Source organism: Mesocricetus auratus, unplaced genomic scaffold (assembly GCF_017639785.1).
Source record: "Mesocricetus auratus isolate SY011 unplaced genomic scaffold, BCM_Maur_2.0 Super-Scaffold_100013, whole genome shotgun sequence".
In the NCBI taxonomy this organism is placed as follows: domain Eukaryota; kingdom Metazoa; phylum Chordata; class Mammalia; order Rodentia; family Cricetidae; genus Mesocricetus; species Mesocricetus auratus.
In genome coordinates, this window is record NW_024429196.1 from 77786299 (window position 1) to 77803415 (window position 17117).

General features: G+C 49.4%; 1 protein-coding gene and 1 non-coding gene across 3 annotated transcripts in view; both read right to left on the minus strand.

Moving 5' to 3' along the window:
- Positions 1–17117, minus strand: part of Spock1 (SPARC (osteonectin), cwcv and kazal like domains proteoglycan 1) — a 491076-nt gene that overhangs the window by 459864 nt on the left and 14095 nt on the right. The window lies entirely within an intron of this gene.
- On the minus strand, positions 8752–8828 carry Trnan-guu. Its single transcript has one exon. It is a non-coding gene; the product is annotated as a tRNA-Asn (tRNA).

Here is a 17117-nt window from a genome sequence, read left to right on the forward strand (position 1 = left end):
AAACAAATGCTTGGTAAGTGCATGCAGGAGCACGGGAGTTTCTCCGGGCCATCAACTCAGGGACAGAGGCTCCACGTTGCAGGCGCTCTGGAAGCAGCAGCTGTATTGTTTACTCTCTCCTGTTAATGCTCCACAGGCCCAGTACTGTCCTCTGTAGACTTCAGTCATCCCAATGGGTTGCTGATGAAGGGTGCAGAAAATACCTCCTCCTCCCTGATTGGCAGCTTATAGCTGGAAGGTTGTCCTGATAGGCTGCCCCACTCTGGAAGTTCCAGCTCCTGTAGACACCACTGCCCACCCGCCACCCGCACAGGACGGCCCGGCCCGCCCGCACAGGGCACAGGCAGCCACACCTTGCTCTTGACACCTGTCCAGACACTGTCTACACCTAATGTCTCCTTTTCCGGCTGCCATCCTCCGTGGACACTCCCTGTGGATGGGTGGATTGGGAAAGCCCAGCTACAGATCAGTCTCTGTGTCTTCCTTTGGCACTAAAAGCACAGACTCCCAAATCTTTGCAAAAAAAAATGTAAATGAAAGTACAAAATAGTGTTATGAAGAAAGGCTCTCATGAAGGCTGGCAACCCGCTAATAAGGGCCTGGGTAACAGGAGGCGAGACAGCTGGGCCTGGACTCTGGCTCTCTCGTGGTAGGCCTCTGTCCTTGGCTTCCTGAACAGCATTCTGAATCCCCGCCCTGCCTGGGTGAAGCAAACAGCCGTTTTCACAGGGCTGCTCTTCAGCAGCTGGGACAACTGGACAAGGCCCACAGGCCAAAGCCAGACACAGAGTGAGTTAAGTTATGGCTAACACTGGCACCATTCAGCAATAGCCTGGCCTTTTTTAACCAAAACCTGGTTTGCAGAGTCTCCAGAGGGGGTGATCCCAGAACAGTCTATTCAGACGCTCCATGCTCAAGAAGAGCTATTGCTTTTCCACATAACCCGGTTAGCAGGCTTTGCTGTCCTCTCCACCAGATATAGACAGACCAGTGGGGGAGTGCGTGTGTGTGTGTGTGTGTGTGTGTGTGTGCATGCATATGTACGCGTGTGAGTGCCTGTGTGTGTGCGTGTGTGCATGTGTGTGTGGGCGTGCATGTGTGTGTGGGCGCGCGCGCGTGTGCGTGCGTGTGCCTGTGTGGGTGTGTGTGTCTGTGTTTGTGCATATATGTATGTGTGAGTGCCTGTGTGTGTGTGTGTGTGAGGTATATGTGTGTGTACTGTGTGGTGTGAGTGGTATGTATTGTGTGCTATGTGGTGTATGTGATGTGTGGTACATGTTTATGGTGTGTTTGTGTATGGTGTGGTGTGGTGTGTGTGTAAGTCTGTATAGTGTGTGGTGGGTGTGTATGGTGTGGTATTTGGTGTGTATGACATGGTGTTTGTGTGTGTGGTGTGGTGTGTGTATGGTGTGGAGTGTGTATCGCGTGGTATGTGTATCGTGTGGTGTGCGTATCGTATGGTGTATGTGTATGGTGTGTATCATGTGGAGTGTGTATGGTGTGGAGTGTGTATGGTGTGGAGTGTGTATCGCGTGGTATGTGTATCGTGTGGTGTGCGTATCGTATGGTGTATGTGTATGGTGTGTATGGTGTGGAGTGTGTATGGTGTGGAGTGTGTATGGTGTGGAGTGTGTATGGTGTGGAGTGTGTATCGTGTGGAGTGTGTATCGTGTGGAGTGTGTATCGTGTGGAGTGTGTATCGTGTGGAGTGTGTATCGTGTGGAGTGTGTATCGTGTGGAGTGTGTATCGTGTGGAGTGTGTATCGTGTGGAGTGTGTATCGTGTGGTGTGTGTGGTGTGTTTGCGTATGTTCTTGCTGTGTCTCCAAAGAGTCTGAGTATTTTCAGCAGCTTCCTCACTAGAACAAAGTAGATAATGATGCGACCTACTTTACTCAGCTCTTGCAAAGATTCAGCAAAGATAGGACCCAGCCCTCAGCACATGGCGAGTTTCTCGTCAGTGGCGGTCTCTATGATTGTGTGGTTCCACACCAGAATGAAGGGAAGGCGTGCCCACGCCATGGCTGCCACGAGATGGCTAGGAAACGCTGTTGGAGGCTACAGACCTTAACACTCAACCTGTGGCTTCTCAAAGTATGGAAAGCCCAGATGTGGTCTTCTCTTACCCAGATGCAGGTTTCTCGTTTGCTGGGGGCCAGAAGCCAGCAGATCAGATCTGCGGAGAAGTGCGTCTTATTCCAGTTTTTGTCTGAGGACATGGAGCAAGAACACCTCTCTCTGCAAGAGGGCACTCACCCCCTCCCAACAGAGAAATGAGAGGCTGGGAGCCAGAGGATCAAGGACCGTTGCAGCTTGCAATCAGTGGAGGGGTAATCACCTGCCTCAGCGCCTGCAGGCGGGGAAAATAACAGGGCAGCATGATTTAGTTCAGTAGATTGGGCAGGAGAGAGAGGGGGAGCAGCTGACAAGGGTGAGCAGAATTGAAGCAGAGGGTGACATTCCTCAAGTCACAGGCTGAGGCCTACAGTCAAGCACTCTCTCTCTCTCTCTCTCTCTCTCTCTCTCTCTCTCTCTCTCTCTCTCTCTCTCTCTCTCTCTCTCTGTCTCCTACAGAAGTCATCCACAGGGCAGCTCTCCAGGGACCACCACCCTGAACTGAAGACACACCCAGCAAGGACTCTTCGGGAAAGTTGGTCTGTGGCTCTACTCCCCCAGAGGTGAGGTCCAGGCGGTAGGGAGGGCCTTGCCATGCTGTCTTTCATGGATACACCCCTTACCACCTCGTCCAGACAGAAGAGTGTTGAAAAACTAGCAGTGACGAAGTCAGGTGCGCAGACAGCCCAGTGAACACTACATGTCCGTGGAAGCTCCCTTCCCACCGTCAGTTAAGGACTCTCGGGGAGAGATGGGCAACAGACCCTGAGAAGGAAGAGGATCCTGCTCTGTAGGAGTCACCAGCATGAAGTCAGCGTGGAGGTTCCTCCCAGGCACACCACTCCTGGGCTCCTGGGGCTGCAGGATTCCCACAACCACAGTTACTGCAACACTCTTCCAACAATCGAGTTTGGGGTTAGCCAAGGTGTCCATCAGTAGGTGAGTGACCATTGTGTAAGAAGGAATAAGACAGCCTCAGAAAGAGATGTGCGTGGAGTGTGTAGTGGTGTGTATGTGTGTGTGTATGTGTGTGTATGTATGGTGTGTGTGTGTATGTATGCATGTATATGTGTGTGAGGGTGTGTATGTGTGTATATGTGTATGTATGTGTATATGTGTATGCATGTGTATATGTGTGCATGCATGTATATGTGTGTGAGGTATGTGTATGTATGTGTGTGGTATAAGCATATGCATGTGTATGTTTGTATGCATGTATATGTGTGTATGTGGTAGTGTGTGTGTATGTGTGTGGTGGTGTATGTATGTGTGTATGTATGTGTGTGGTGTATGCATATGCATGTGTATGTTTGTATACATGTATATGTATGTGTGTGTGTGGCGGTGTGTGTGTGTATGTGTGTGGTGATGTATGTATGTGTGTGTGTGTAAGGGTATGCATGTGTATATGTGTGTGAGGTATGTGTATGTATGTATGGTGTATGCATATGCATGTATATATGTTTGTATGCATGTATATGTATGTGTGTATGTGTGGTGGTGTGTGGTGTGTGTGTGTGTGTGTGTGTGAGTGAGAGAGAGAGAGAGAGAGAGAGAGAGAGAGAGAGAGAGAACTTGGGGAGGTGTAAGGGAAGGACTACAAAGACAATGGAATCTGTACCATGAAAGCAGAGGAGCACACTAATTGGAGGAGAAAGGGGACCAACAGGAGGTGGGTGGGGCCTGGGGAGGGCAGTGCAGGAAGAAAAACTAAGAAACAGGGTGCCTTTAGAACAGAAGAGGGAGGGAGGGAGGGAGGGAGGGAGGGGGAAGGATGGGGGAGGGGAGGACATGGAGGGGGCGCCTGGGCAGAAATGATGTAAACATAGTACTCATATATGAAATTCTTTAAAAACAAATTTACTGAAAGTGAAAGAGAAAGTTTAACAAGGAACCCACATGAAAGGGCTTTAATGACTCCATTACTTCCAGTGCTGACTCTAAAAACAAGCAAGCAGGCAAACAAACAAACAAACAAACCCTGGTTGGCTCTGGGGCTGAGAGGAAGCAGAATGCCTCGTGCTCACTGTGTGCTGGTGCTGACCGGACAAGCCACGAGGGGGCTAGACCTTAACGTAACTAACACGCTTTTTTCACCAAGCAAGAGCATCAACACCTAGCAGGACACAAGTAAATGAAGTTTCCGTGAGATCTTTCATTCATTGCAACGCTATAAGAGCAAATCAAAAGAACAAACCAACCCAGCCTCTACTCTGTTGTTTTGTTTTTTGTTTGGTTTTTGGTTTTTTTTTTTTGGTTTTTTTACGAGACAGGGTTTCTCTGTATTGTTTTGGAGGCTGTCAGTCCAGCCTGGCCTCAAACTCACAGAGATCCGACTGCCTCTGCCTCCCAAGTGCTGGGATTAAAGGCGTGCACCACCACCGTCCGGCCAGCCTCTACTCTTAATGGGCTATCAAAGGAAAGATATCTAAGCAATGGCACGCTAGGTAGCTTTTTTCAAAGAGGAAAAAAAATGTGAATCAAGCACAAATGGGAAAATGGGCAAAATTCCTAAGCTATCCATAGGAAGAGACACAGGATATTTGAAGAGATGCCCCGCATCGCTGTTGGGGTTGGATAGGTGGCTCAGAGGTCAAGAGTACTGGCAGTTCTTGCTAAGGGCCCAGGCTTGGTCCCCAGCACCCCATGAGGGCCACAACCACCTGTACCTCCAGCCCCAGGGGATCCAACACTCCATACATAATGCCCACAAACACACGCAGGAAACACAAACAAAAGCAAACTTTAACGATTTTTAAAAACCTACACTGCCATACCACCTTTTGACTACCATATTTGAAAACGTGTGTAGGCTTCATCACCGCCCCCCCCCCGTGTGAATGAGGCTGTGGGGGAGCACGCACCCCCCCACTGTTGCTGGTTAGAGTGCAGAATGGTTCAGAAGTGTGTCAGAGCTCACAGGGGTGTGTCAGAGCTCACAGGAGTGTGTCAGAGCTCACAAAACTACATGTCTAAGAGCTTCCTCTAAAGCTGTGCCCTGGCCATGTAAAACAAGTGCACGACGGTTTTCCCTCCTCCATATCCTAGTTATCCCATGACCTATGGCCTTTATTTTGTACTTCCTGCTATTAACAAGCACAGCGATGTTTTTGTAGCCTCTTTGTTTTCAGATGTGCGCAGTCACCTGTTACTTCATGATGGAAGTATATGAGAAATGCGGTTTTCCCTCAGGTGTGCAAACATCGCCGTGTGATACACACTAAGGAGGCTAAGATGTTACCAGGTTGACATAACATAACCTCCAGTGTCACACATACGGTCCTTCACTGATCAAAATGTGACACGACACAGGGGTGCATGCGTGTGTGCGTGTGTGTGTGTGTGTGTGTGTGTGTGTGCGTGCGTGCATGAATATGGATGCATATGTATGTTTTATATGTGTGAGTGTCTCACTTGTAATTTTAGTATATTGGATTGTTCACTCAACTATTTGTGGGTCACTCTACAGCAGAGGCAGCTCTCCCTCTTTTAATGACTGTGTAGACCTAAGTGGTTTATTCAGTCAATCACTCATGTAGACGAACATTCAGCTTGCTTAACATTCTCTGGCATTCAGAGTTAATATAGCAGGGTGTCCCAAAGACCTTAAGAAATCAAAGTAAGGTGCCTAAGCATTCAGCCGCATATATGTAGCCATGTAAATGTTAAAAAATAATTTTTAAATGACAATAAACTAAGCTGAATGCAAGCAGCAATAGAGCTAAGGGTAAATTAAGATGTTGATAAAATCACTTAAGTTAGGAAACCAGCTTGCCCATGTAATTTGGAACACCCTTCACTAGCAAGCTAGACAGTATGTAGTGTCTGAACAGTAGGGGCTTCTACGTAGTCTAAAGCTTCAGTGGGTCTCTTCTAAGAGTGTGGTATGTAATTCCTAGAGCCCTTTTATGAGATAGACTAAAACGTGAGTATAATTATTGATGTTACTGGAAATCAAGGCTCTTACTCTGGGAAAACAGAAATATATGTAATCTAGTGGCGTAGTGTTAGAGCTACATTAAAACTGCCGGTATGATCTGGTGATCTCTGTAATTCTATGCACTTAATGCACCAAAGGACTGACTGGTCCCAGGGGTAGTGAGTAAATCTAGTACCCATACCAGGCTTACAGATATCAACTCTCATTAGAAGGACCCATGACACTCTGAATAAAGACCTGATTCCTGCCCTAGAAGAATGAAGGATAAACCAAGAGAAATTTTCTTAAGCACAGAAACAAGGGTGTCCAAATGAAGATAAACCCAAGTTTGAGAGGCTCCCAAGTCAAACTGAGGACAGCCGCGGCATCAGAGGAACAATGACAATAATGATCACACGACGGATGTTAACACTGAGGTCAGAAATGACATCCATCTCTTTTCAGTCCCAAAAGGGTGGAGGGAGGCAAAGCTCTTCTTTAAAAAAAAAAAGTTACTTGTTTTAGATGTAGGAGGGGAATAGTAAAACTGGGCATCATCACTTTACCTGGTGGTGCCCGTGAAGTAGGCAAGGCCATCAAGGGTGCTGGAATCATTGGATGAGAAGGTGTTGCAAACACAAGACTATCACATGTCCTCAGAATCTCGTCCCACAGATTTACCAAATGCATACAAAGGAGCTAACTCAATTCCACAGCTACGTAGCCAACACTGCATTAATCATGTAATCGAACTGAGCAGGCCCAGGGGTAAAATCAACTGGCATGAGATCCCTCATGTAATATGGTGTGGATGACAAGACACCCAGGTGTGGTCTTGCCAAATGTCTCCCAGACTGAATTGGGAAGCAGCAATCAGATACAGGGGTTGGGCAACATCCAATGGAAAAGCGCATCTCAGGGCCCCAAAAATTCCCATGCCCGAAGATGCCTCCCACTCAAAAGAAGTTGACAGGTGTCTGTCTTTTCTAGACAAAAAAAAAAGATCATGAGAACCAGAGTCAACATTTATTGTCCAACCAGCTCCTCAAGTGAGAAGCAGCTATAGACAACCCTACGGGAAAGCAGGAAGCTTAATGTGGACGGAGTACCACTGTCGTATTCCTGCTCGGTTTCTTAGATCTATTCATTATCGAAAATATGAGATTCCTAGGAAATATATCAACCAAGAGCATCTTTAGACATAAAGGACAAAAACCTCTATGTTTTTGGTTTTTTTAAAGTGTTTCTTCAGTATGTTTGATATAAAAAAATTAAGATATAAACAATTTTCATAGAATCGTAGCTTACGTTGGAGTCAAAAGACAAATGGCTACCTGTGGCATGCCAAGGTGCGTGGTGGCCTCCAGGCTCTCTCGGCACAGCAAACACCTATTTCAGAGCCCATGCCAGCATCCTGAGTTTTCTAAGGTTTTATCAACCTTCCTCCTACCCTATGTCTCATCCCACACAACCCTGCCATTCCACCCACGTGCTCCCTCGGTCCTCTCTCGGCCATCTCTCTGTCTTCCTCTCACACTCTGCACTCCCACACCCAAGACTGCCCGCCATGTTCAGTCCACTGCTTTCTCCCTCTGCTCTGGACTCTTCCAGATGACCCTGGCTGTCCTGTTGCTCCGCATCTACAATAAAAACCCTCCCCTCAGCCATACCTTGGAGCGGTCATGTCCTCAGCTTATGCATCTGGGGCCAAAACCTTCTCAACCACGAAACCTTGGGTCTAAAATGTTGGAAGTAGTCAGACCATTATAATAATTTTATATTAGTGTGCAAGTGTAGCTTACAGAAATATATGTAAATAAGAAAATAAAGGTGGCTGCCTGTGAAACAAGGAGGATAGGAGAGCAAAAGAGGGCAGATGAGAAGAGCGAGCATGTCTTATTTATTACTAGCGTGTGGTGGTGGTGATGGTGGTGGTGATGGTGGTGGTGGTGGTGGTGGTGGTGGTGATAGTGGTGGTGGTGGTGGTGGTGGTGATGGTGGTGGTGATGATGGTGGTGATGGTGGTGATGGTGATGATGGTGGTGATGGTGATGATGGTGGTGATGGTGGTCATGATGGTGATCCTGGTGATACCATGCTGCCACAGCACGTACATGGAGGCTAGAGATTAGCTCTTAGGACTCGGTTCTTCTCCCTCCTCTGTGGGATCCAGGGATCAAACTCAGGTGCTCAGGCCTGGGCAGCAAGCATTTTACCTCCTGGGCATCTCACTGGACCAAGGACAAATGCACTTTGTGTGTTAAAAAAAAAAAAAGTACCATGACCTACACAAAGACAGTGATTCAAAAACACCAGGGGAAATTTTTCTCAGAGTAAAGACACGCAAAAGCCTAAAAATGAAAGATCTAAGTCCATCAAAGAATTTAGGGTCCTCAGGGAAGAGATCTTGGAGTTTTTCTGAGTATTGATAACATCCTTGACATCCTTGGCAAAGCCAGCTGTAGGCGTCTGGTCTGTGGACCTGAAACGGTGGCCACACCCCTCTGGGTGTGGCTTCGGGTGGACAGGAGTGGAAACAGAGGTTGAGGCTGGCTTCCCTTTGCACCCTCTTTCTGGTGGGTCAGTGGATCCTGTTGGAAGGGTGAGGAAAATGCTCCAGCGGTTCTTTGTATTTTTCTGTGTGACTGTCCCTAATAAACACCCATTTATAATTTATCTTGGGTCTAGTGATATAATTATATCCTTGCCTTCAATTGGAGCCCAACATGGGGCTCGAACTCACAACCCTGGGATTAACAGTCCCATGCTCTACCGACTGAGCTAGCCAGGAAGGCAAATCGAGTGGAAGAAAAACCGCTGTGACTCAAAGCTTTGGGCTACTTTCTACAGGCGAGTGGGCGGTCGCAGGGACCTACCCAAGCAAACATCAGGCGCCAATTGAAGGCAAGGATGTAATTATATCACTAGACCCACGATAAATGATAAACGGATATTTATTGGGGACAATTACACAGAAAAATACAATGAACTGTGGGCCGTTTCCCTGCTCTCCCTACAGGATCCACTGACCCACCAGCAAGAGCTAGCAAAGGCAAGCCACCGCCTCAAGCTCCTCTCTTTCTGCTTCCTTCCGCCTGAAGCCACACCCAAAGGGGTGTGGCCGCTGTTTGAGGTCCACAGACCAGATGCCTACACTCAGCATGTTCCCTCCAGCTGGGGTATAGTTCTGCAGAACACTCACCCAGCTTGTGAGAGCCCCTGGGAGTAACCCTCAGCGTAATATTTAAAAGCCTTCATTTTTACATGTTTTCATTTCATAGCAATTTTCTTTTTTAAAAAATTCTGAAAATATTTCCTAAGGAAATAATTCTAAAGATGGCCAATGAAGTAACACCCTAACACATTCCTCGTAATAGGATGGGATAACATGGGAAGTGACACAAATGTTTAACCTGAAATTCTTTCAAAAATCACTTTTAAAATAAATTATTGGGCTACCTATCCATCAAAGGACTACCTATAAAGGTGTTTGTATAGCTTTTTCAAAGGAAGAGGCACATGTCATTTCAAAACATGCGTGTGCGTATAAAGACACGCAGCAACACAGCTCTCTTGCAGGGATGGAGGGCAGATGTTTTCCAATTCTTCTGTTTATTTCCTTTGTTTTCTGTTTCTTTGTAGGTAGTGAATCTACATTTACAAGCTGTGTTGGAAAAACCGGGTGCAGAAAGTCCTAGGGGCACGGTCTGGACATCCATCTCACCGATGCCTCGAGGTCAGGAAGACTGTAAGGACCGTGCTGAGTTGGGAATCACCACCTCTTGCTTTTGGGTCCCGCGACACTGCCTGGTGTGGCTCTCGGGGAAGAAGGGAGGAGGTCCAGATGCTGCGAGGATGTCCAAGCGAATCTGTCAACTGCCAACAGCCCCCTAAAAGCCCTTCAGCACAGGAGCAGGTCAATGCCCACCAAACCGTGACAACACTTCCCCCGCCTGCTTCCCTGGGGAAGGGTTGCGTCTGAAGGGGAGACAGCCTACTTCCAACAGAGCGACAGCCCCCATTATGCGCCACCTGTCACCTCAGACAGCACAGGACACTATGGACTGCTGTTAAAAGCTGTCAGAGGACACGCCCACTTCAGCCTACCCTTGTGACTCTGGGATAAAACGTAGCGGAGGGAGCGAGCTCCTGTCAAACAGGACGGATTTACTTCATGCTCAGGAGCAGAGGACTGGAGTGACATGGGACCTGAAGCTTCCCTCCTTCACATTAGCTCTTCAGCCTGGGCAAGCCTCTTAACCACTTCAGGGCTTCCGCTGGCCCTCACCGGAGACAGCCATGAAGCTCAAAGCGTAAAGCGCCTGGGACAGAGATTCAGGGTGGCCATGCACGCGATACACAGGGCAACAGCATCGGGGCTATACGTTTTTCTACTTACAAGGAAGGTCTGCAGTGCCGCACAGAGAAGCTCCCAGTCCCTATTTCAAGAGCCGGTCAAATAAGGGGATTTTTATCTCCTCCTCCCCCACGTCGTCAGGATGACCAAAGCTCAAACTCAACAAGCCAACCCCTGTACGAGTTCTTACACCACAGGGAGAGGGCACTGGGTGACTCTTAGGCGGAGGCTTCCTGAAGTGCGGGTGCCCCTCTGTTCCCCAGTCTGCACGTGTGGGTTACTAGAAGAGGACAGGATGACAGCTGTCAGCGTGTGGGGGCATCTAAGACGGCCAGGTTCCCCCGGAGAAGTGCACTTACCCCCAAGTTCCATCAAGAGTCATTCTAAATATACTGCTTTAATAGGGAACAAAAGGACATCTAGAGCGAGAAAAACGAAGTTCCCGATGCAGATACTTCCTCAGCCACTGAGCGTGCTCAACCACACTATGACTAACCTGCGGTAGACTATTACCTTAAGACGTGTTACTTTTGCTCATGCCCTGGAACATTTGTTCAGTGATGCAAAGATGGTGTTTGATTGAATAAAATTTACCGGCAGTCAGGAGGCTGGGTCAGCAACTAGCTGACAGGGAGCTGAAGGGAGGAGCCAGGTGGAGAAGGGTTTATATGGAGGGGCGGAAAAACGAGCACCAGGACTTCTGGTGAGACCTAAGAGGTGAGCTGCTGCTCTTCAGCCTCTCTGGGAAGCAGGATTCTACCTCAACCTTTGAATCCTGAGTCCTTTAGTGGGGCAGAGACTTACACGAGTTTCCTTAGTAGCTCTGAAAGAGTGAGCAGAATTCCCTCAGGCTCTGGCTCTGGCGGCCTAGCGGCTTCGGGTAACAAGGAAGCTGCAGTTACTGAATAGGAGAGCCGTGGCGCAAAAGGAAGCAATTAAAACAGAGAAACAACTAGTTGGTGACACATGTTGGGCGCCACTTTGTAGTGGATGCTTTTGCTCTTTTGGCTTTTTTTTAGGGGGGGCCTATGACCCAGCTCCCAAATAACTCACACATGGAGACTTATTCTTAGTTATGAATGCCTGACCTTAGCTTGGCGTGTTGCTTGCCAGCTTTTCTTAAATTATCCCGACTACCTTTTGTTTCTTGGCTTTTTCCTTTTCTTACCTCAGTAATCCTAACTTCACTCGTACTCCATGGCTGGGTGGCTGAGTAAGTGGCTGGCCGAGTGGCTGGCTGGGTGGCTGGGTGGCTGGCCGGGTGGCTGGGTGGGTGGCTGGCTGAGTAAGTGGCTGGCCGAGTGGCTGGCCGGGTGGCTGGGTGGCTGGCTGGGTGGGTGGGTGGCCGGGTGGGTGGCCGGGTGGGTGGCCGGGTGGGTGGCCGGGTGGCTGGCTGGCCGGGTGGCTGGCTGGCCGGGTGGGTGGGTGGCTGGGTGTCTGGCCGGGTGGCTGTCTGGCCGGGTGGCTGTCTGGCCGGGTGGCTGTCTGGCCGGGTGGGTGGCTGGCTGGGTGGGTGGCTGGCTGGGTGGGTGGCTGGCTGGGTGGCTGGCCCCTGACGTCCTCCTCCCTTGTTCTTTCATTGCTCACCCTTCCTTGTTTCTCCTTCTGTTTATGCTCTCTGCCTTCCAGCCTCGCCCGTCCTTGCCCCAGCCTCCCTTATCGGCCATTCAGCTCTTTATTCAACACCATCAGGTGTTTTAGGCAGGCAAAGAATCACAGCTTCACAGAGTTAAACAGATGACAGCATAAACAGAAGTCACACATCTTAAAATAATATTCTACCATGCTAACCCGGCAGGAAAAGGGGGTATTTGGGAGGACCGGCTAAATCTAGAGAAAGAACAGTCTTGAGGAAGCCTGTGTGGCCCCCTTTAGTAGGGAGCGGAGAAGGGAGCTTAGGAGACAGCTCCGACAGCCCAGGGACCCATCTAATGCACGCCTCTGTGAACACGCCCACAGACAGTGGGGGTGGGGATTGGTCGCCAGGAGAGAATGCCCTTGACAGGTCTTTAACATCACTGGCCGTGCATACGATCTCTCTGCTTTCTGGGTCATGGTGAGACTGGCCGTAATTGATGGATGCTCTCAAAGCTGCATCCTACCTAAGGGGCACTAGGTGTCTTAAGGCAGATCTCCACAGTTTGGCAACCCTGCCACTGTGTCCACGGCAGCATGCCCCAGAGCCCCCGGCAGCCGCTGCCCTGGATGACAAATGGGGTCCCTTCCTGCCCATGGGAGACGGGAGGTATGGTGCAGAAATGAGCTTTCATGGCTTTAAGGCAAGAATGCTGTTTTTGGAGTTGTCCCCACAGTGTGACAGAGGAGGACAGGAGGAAGAGGCTGGCCGCGAGTGACCCGCCACATCAAGGGGCTACTAGTCCTCAAGGAGGCCCAAGCTTGACCTCTAGCTCGACAAGAAAGGGTTAAAGAGCCAAGTGTGCGTCCACCAGCACGCAAAGGCACTCAGGCCACAAGTCTAGACTGTTGAGCCTTCAAACTTGGGCTTCAGTCTTAAAACGAGAGAAAATGAGCCCACGTTACTAAGAGGAAGCCCGGCATAAAAGTAATCAAATGTTTATTTCCCAGATTCAAACTTCTCAGAAAGGTCGTGCATGTTTAGTAAACAGGGGACACGTGTTTGTGGCCGGACTCAGAGAGCCGGCCGTTCACACCCCTGCATGCCCGAAGGCACACATGCGCTCACACACAAGCATGCACACGTGACTGCACTGTCTTTCAAAAGGCAGCCAATATTGCCCCGAGACAATCGATCTGAGAGCGCTCACGACCGCGGCACACTACAATCCCATCGTGTGCCTTCCTGCCCTCTCAAGAGGAGACCTGTGTCACTCTGTACAGAGAGGGTGCTCCCTGCAGTGAGACGCAGAGACATCTGCAAATAACACAGCCCGGAGAAGCGCATTATCGCCCCAGCTACCCATAGAGGAGGATGGGCACTGAACACCTAACTGTGGCCGAGGGGGAGCTAACTGGGTGGAGCTCCCAGTTCACCCCCCCCAATCCTCGTGCTCACCCTCCAAAGGATGGCTCTGTCTATATTCCAGCCTGAAGTCGGTAGGGCAGGAGGGTGAGTAAGAATCACACAGAAAGGGGGATAGTGAGGCCAGGACAGACGAAGCAGATTGCACTAAGTGTCAAGGAGCGAGGGCTGAGAAGAGACGTCTTCTCACAGAAGCACACCGAGGACCGGAAGAGCAATGAGGAGAAGAGCGAGCCTCAGGCTTCTGAGGTGTGCGGCTCCCGGTTATGAGGCACTCTTTAAAAGATAGGAGATCAGAGGCTGATATTCTTCCTGAATCCTGTTGGCGGCTGGACAGCACTCCCGAGAGTAGGGCGTTGGGCACACAGAGTGGTCCTGAGGCTCATCTGGGCGAGATGCTTCCGAAGACGTCTCTGCTCAGCACTGGTCCCCTCGCCCTCTCCCCTCCAAAAGGCGCTGTGGAATTCAGAGCAGGTACCCTCCCCCACCCCCACAAAAATCTTACCTTCTCCCCTGGGACTGCATGGCCTCCCCCACCTTACATGTCCTCAGTCTATTTGTCTTGCTGGACAGCTTCGGTGCCTTAGGAGCGAGGGATAGACCAGCGCTTGACTCGCCAGCACGCCTGACAAAGAGCACGTCAGTAATGATGACCATTGAGTCTCCAGGGCTCGGATTTTTACTTCATCTAAGTGATGGGAAGAATCTGCCCGAGCCAAATTAGGGAAGATAACCATCCCCATTTGTTCTTGGCCCCCTTATCCGCACAGCACCAACTGAATTCTGGTGTCTACACGGACACCTGACGCTTGTCGAGAGGCCCAGCTCTTCTGCGGCTCGGGTTTGTGTTTCTAGAGTGTTCTACATCAGTGACTCTACAGTGGGAGGGGCACAGCAAAAAGTGAGTGACACTCTAAAACTTGGAAAGTCTGTAAAAAGTTTCTCCAGATTATCTGGGTGCTAAGGCCCCACGTCAGACACACCTACTTGAAGGGAAGGGGGCGGTCTCCCAGAGCTGTGGGAAAGGGGGCAGCGGGCTACGGGACAGGCCTGTTTCCCTGAGTACTTTCTAGCATGCCAAACAGCCAAATGCACATTTTGAAATTAGCCCAGGCCTGGCAAGGAGAAAGAACGCTTTCATCTTTTTTGTGACAACCGGCATTATGGGCAAGAACTGCGTCCTTCAAATAGAATGTTTTAAAAGAGCCACACTTTTCAGGCCAGACCACAAACAAGAACTATGTCCATACTCCCTCCCACATACACAGCATTCAACCTTGTTTGGGACCGAGAGAAACCACCCAGGCTGGATGTCAGGACAGTCACTGATGAGGAGGAGGCAGAAGGAAGCAGTGAGCTGACCCTAAGTCCTGACACTTGCCTAGAGCGGGCCACACCGTCTACCTATTATCCTAAGACACAGGAAGAATAACAAAAGCATCCAACTGGAGACTACGTTCACCCACCCCTACTATCTAGAACTATTTGGATAAAAAGTAATGACAGGCTCTCATATCACCTGTGAAGCTACTAGGCTTGAGGACTTTGCCGCGGGCTATGACTCCTTCCCTGATTCAAGGAAGAATGCTGGAATCATGAGGGCCACAGATAAAGACCCGGCGTGCATAGAAGCCGGAAGACGAGAGCTGGGGTCCTCACGCTGGAGCCATAGGCCGGGCACCCAGAACAGACCCAGCTCGCAGAACCCTGGGCCACATGGTGCGGCCAACACGGCTGTGGGATCATAGGACCAAGTCTCGAAAGCTTACTGCTCCACATCAGAGGAAGAAGTGAGCTGTGAGCGAGGATGCTCTTGCTGGATGCAAGGTGTGTTGCCCAGCTGGGTGGTGAGACAAGGACCAAGAGGTGGTCCTAGCCTGTCCTTCTAGAAACTGTCAGGTGTTCGGGGGGAATGAAGATGTGTTCTTCTGCATTCTCTAACTCTTCGAGGTAAAAAAAAATTAAATAGCCTTGTGATTCACAGTGAAGGTGTTTCCTGTGACTTAAAGGAGAGCATGGAGCATCTTGTACAACTCCCAGAAGCTGATCCTCTCAACAAAAATTATAAAACTCACATGGCATTTATTATGGTGCATTGTCTACAGGAGCTTAGCACATCCCCCAAGGTTATGAAACGAAGCCCATTTATTCAATTAATCCTGACTTTAATTTTAGGAAAGTCAAACATTGTGTCTTAAGAGTATAAGCCCCAGAGGACAGGGACTTTGCTGTTTCACAGCTGCCTCCCAGGACCTCGGAAACCATCTTCACATTGATTCTTACATGAACAGAGTAGAGAGGGGCTAGGCAAAAGTCCCTGTTTTCCAACTTCCCCATCTGGCACTATACTTGCTTTTAAAATCAATAGCTGAGAAGCTACTGGCAGGGGAGTAGGTAGAGTTCCCTGGTGATTTGGGCAGGAATGGCCCCCACAGACTCATGTTTGAGTGCTTGTCTCATAGGGAGCTGCACTATTAGGAGGCGTGGCCTTGCTGGAGGAAGGGCTTTTGTCACTGTAGGTTTCATATGCTCAAGCTACACCCAGTGTGGATGGGACACAGTCTCCTTCTGCTGCCTGCAGATCAAGATGTAGGACTCTCAGCTCCTTCTCCAGCACCATGTCTGCCTGCACGCCACCATGTCCCACCTTGATGATAACGGACTGGACCTCTGAGCTGTAAGTGAGCCACCCCAATCAAACGCTTTCCTTTATAAGAGTTGCCATGGCCATGGTGTCTCTTCACAGCAATGGAAACCGTAACTGAGACAGGGTGGGAGAATCGGTTCTTCTCCGGGGGTGTGTGGATCCTGGTAGGTTTCCCATGCCTCGATGAATGGCAAACCCTCCACCTGTGTGCATAATGGCAGTACTCATTGGAAACAGTGGTTCATTAAAGAGAAAAACATGTAGATGACATGAAGCTGGGAGTAAGATGTGACAGGAGGAGCTGGGGGGGGGTTGGAGTATATGAGTAGAGGGGGCGATATGATCAGTGTACATTGTATACACATATGAAATCTCAAATAATTTTGTAAATATCATAAGAGGAATGACTACCTCTAGGTCATCATTTTAACATTGACCTGACCATCAGTTTTTTTGGGGAGTTGGAAGACTTCCCACAGAGCACCTTCTCACTAGGCATCGTAAGTCCCTGACTACCTACCGTAGCAGCTAAAAAATGTGACCAGATGTGCCAAATGTCTTTGAGGACACAGTCTTCTCTAGATGAAAATCAATAGCCCACAAAGTGCTCCCAAAGAGCTGACCTGACTCAGAGAGGTGGTCTTGTGCTGTCGGTTCATTGTTGATGCTGAAACAGCGTCGAGGGAACCCTTCCCCCTTGCTACTCTGCAGCGCGTACACCAACAGGCCTGGTGAGAGCAGTGGGTAGGAGGAAATATGGGTAATGAAAAGCCAGCAGATGTCTTAGACACAAATGAAGACTGAGCTGGGGCCCAGGCCTTGTCTGTATTCTATAGGAGAAGCCATGTTGCTGCCTTGGTGAAGATGGACTTGTTTTTCTAATGATCTTCTCTCACCCCCTCCACCACAAGGGCATTACAACGCCAATATGATATGCCAGCAGCAAGGGATCCATCAGCCACAATTGCACTTAAAACCCAGCTTGGAGCATCTGCTCCCAATTACAAGTGAGGCTGGGGTTCATTAATACTGCCACAATGAGTTCAGTGGCATCCTCAGAGACTTGGCTCTGCAGACAT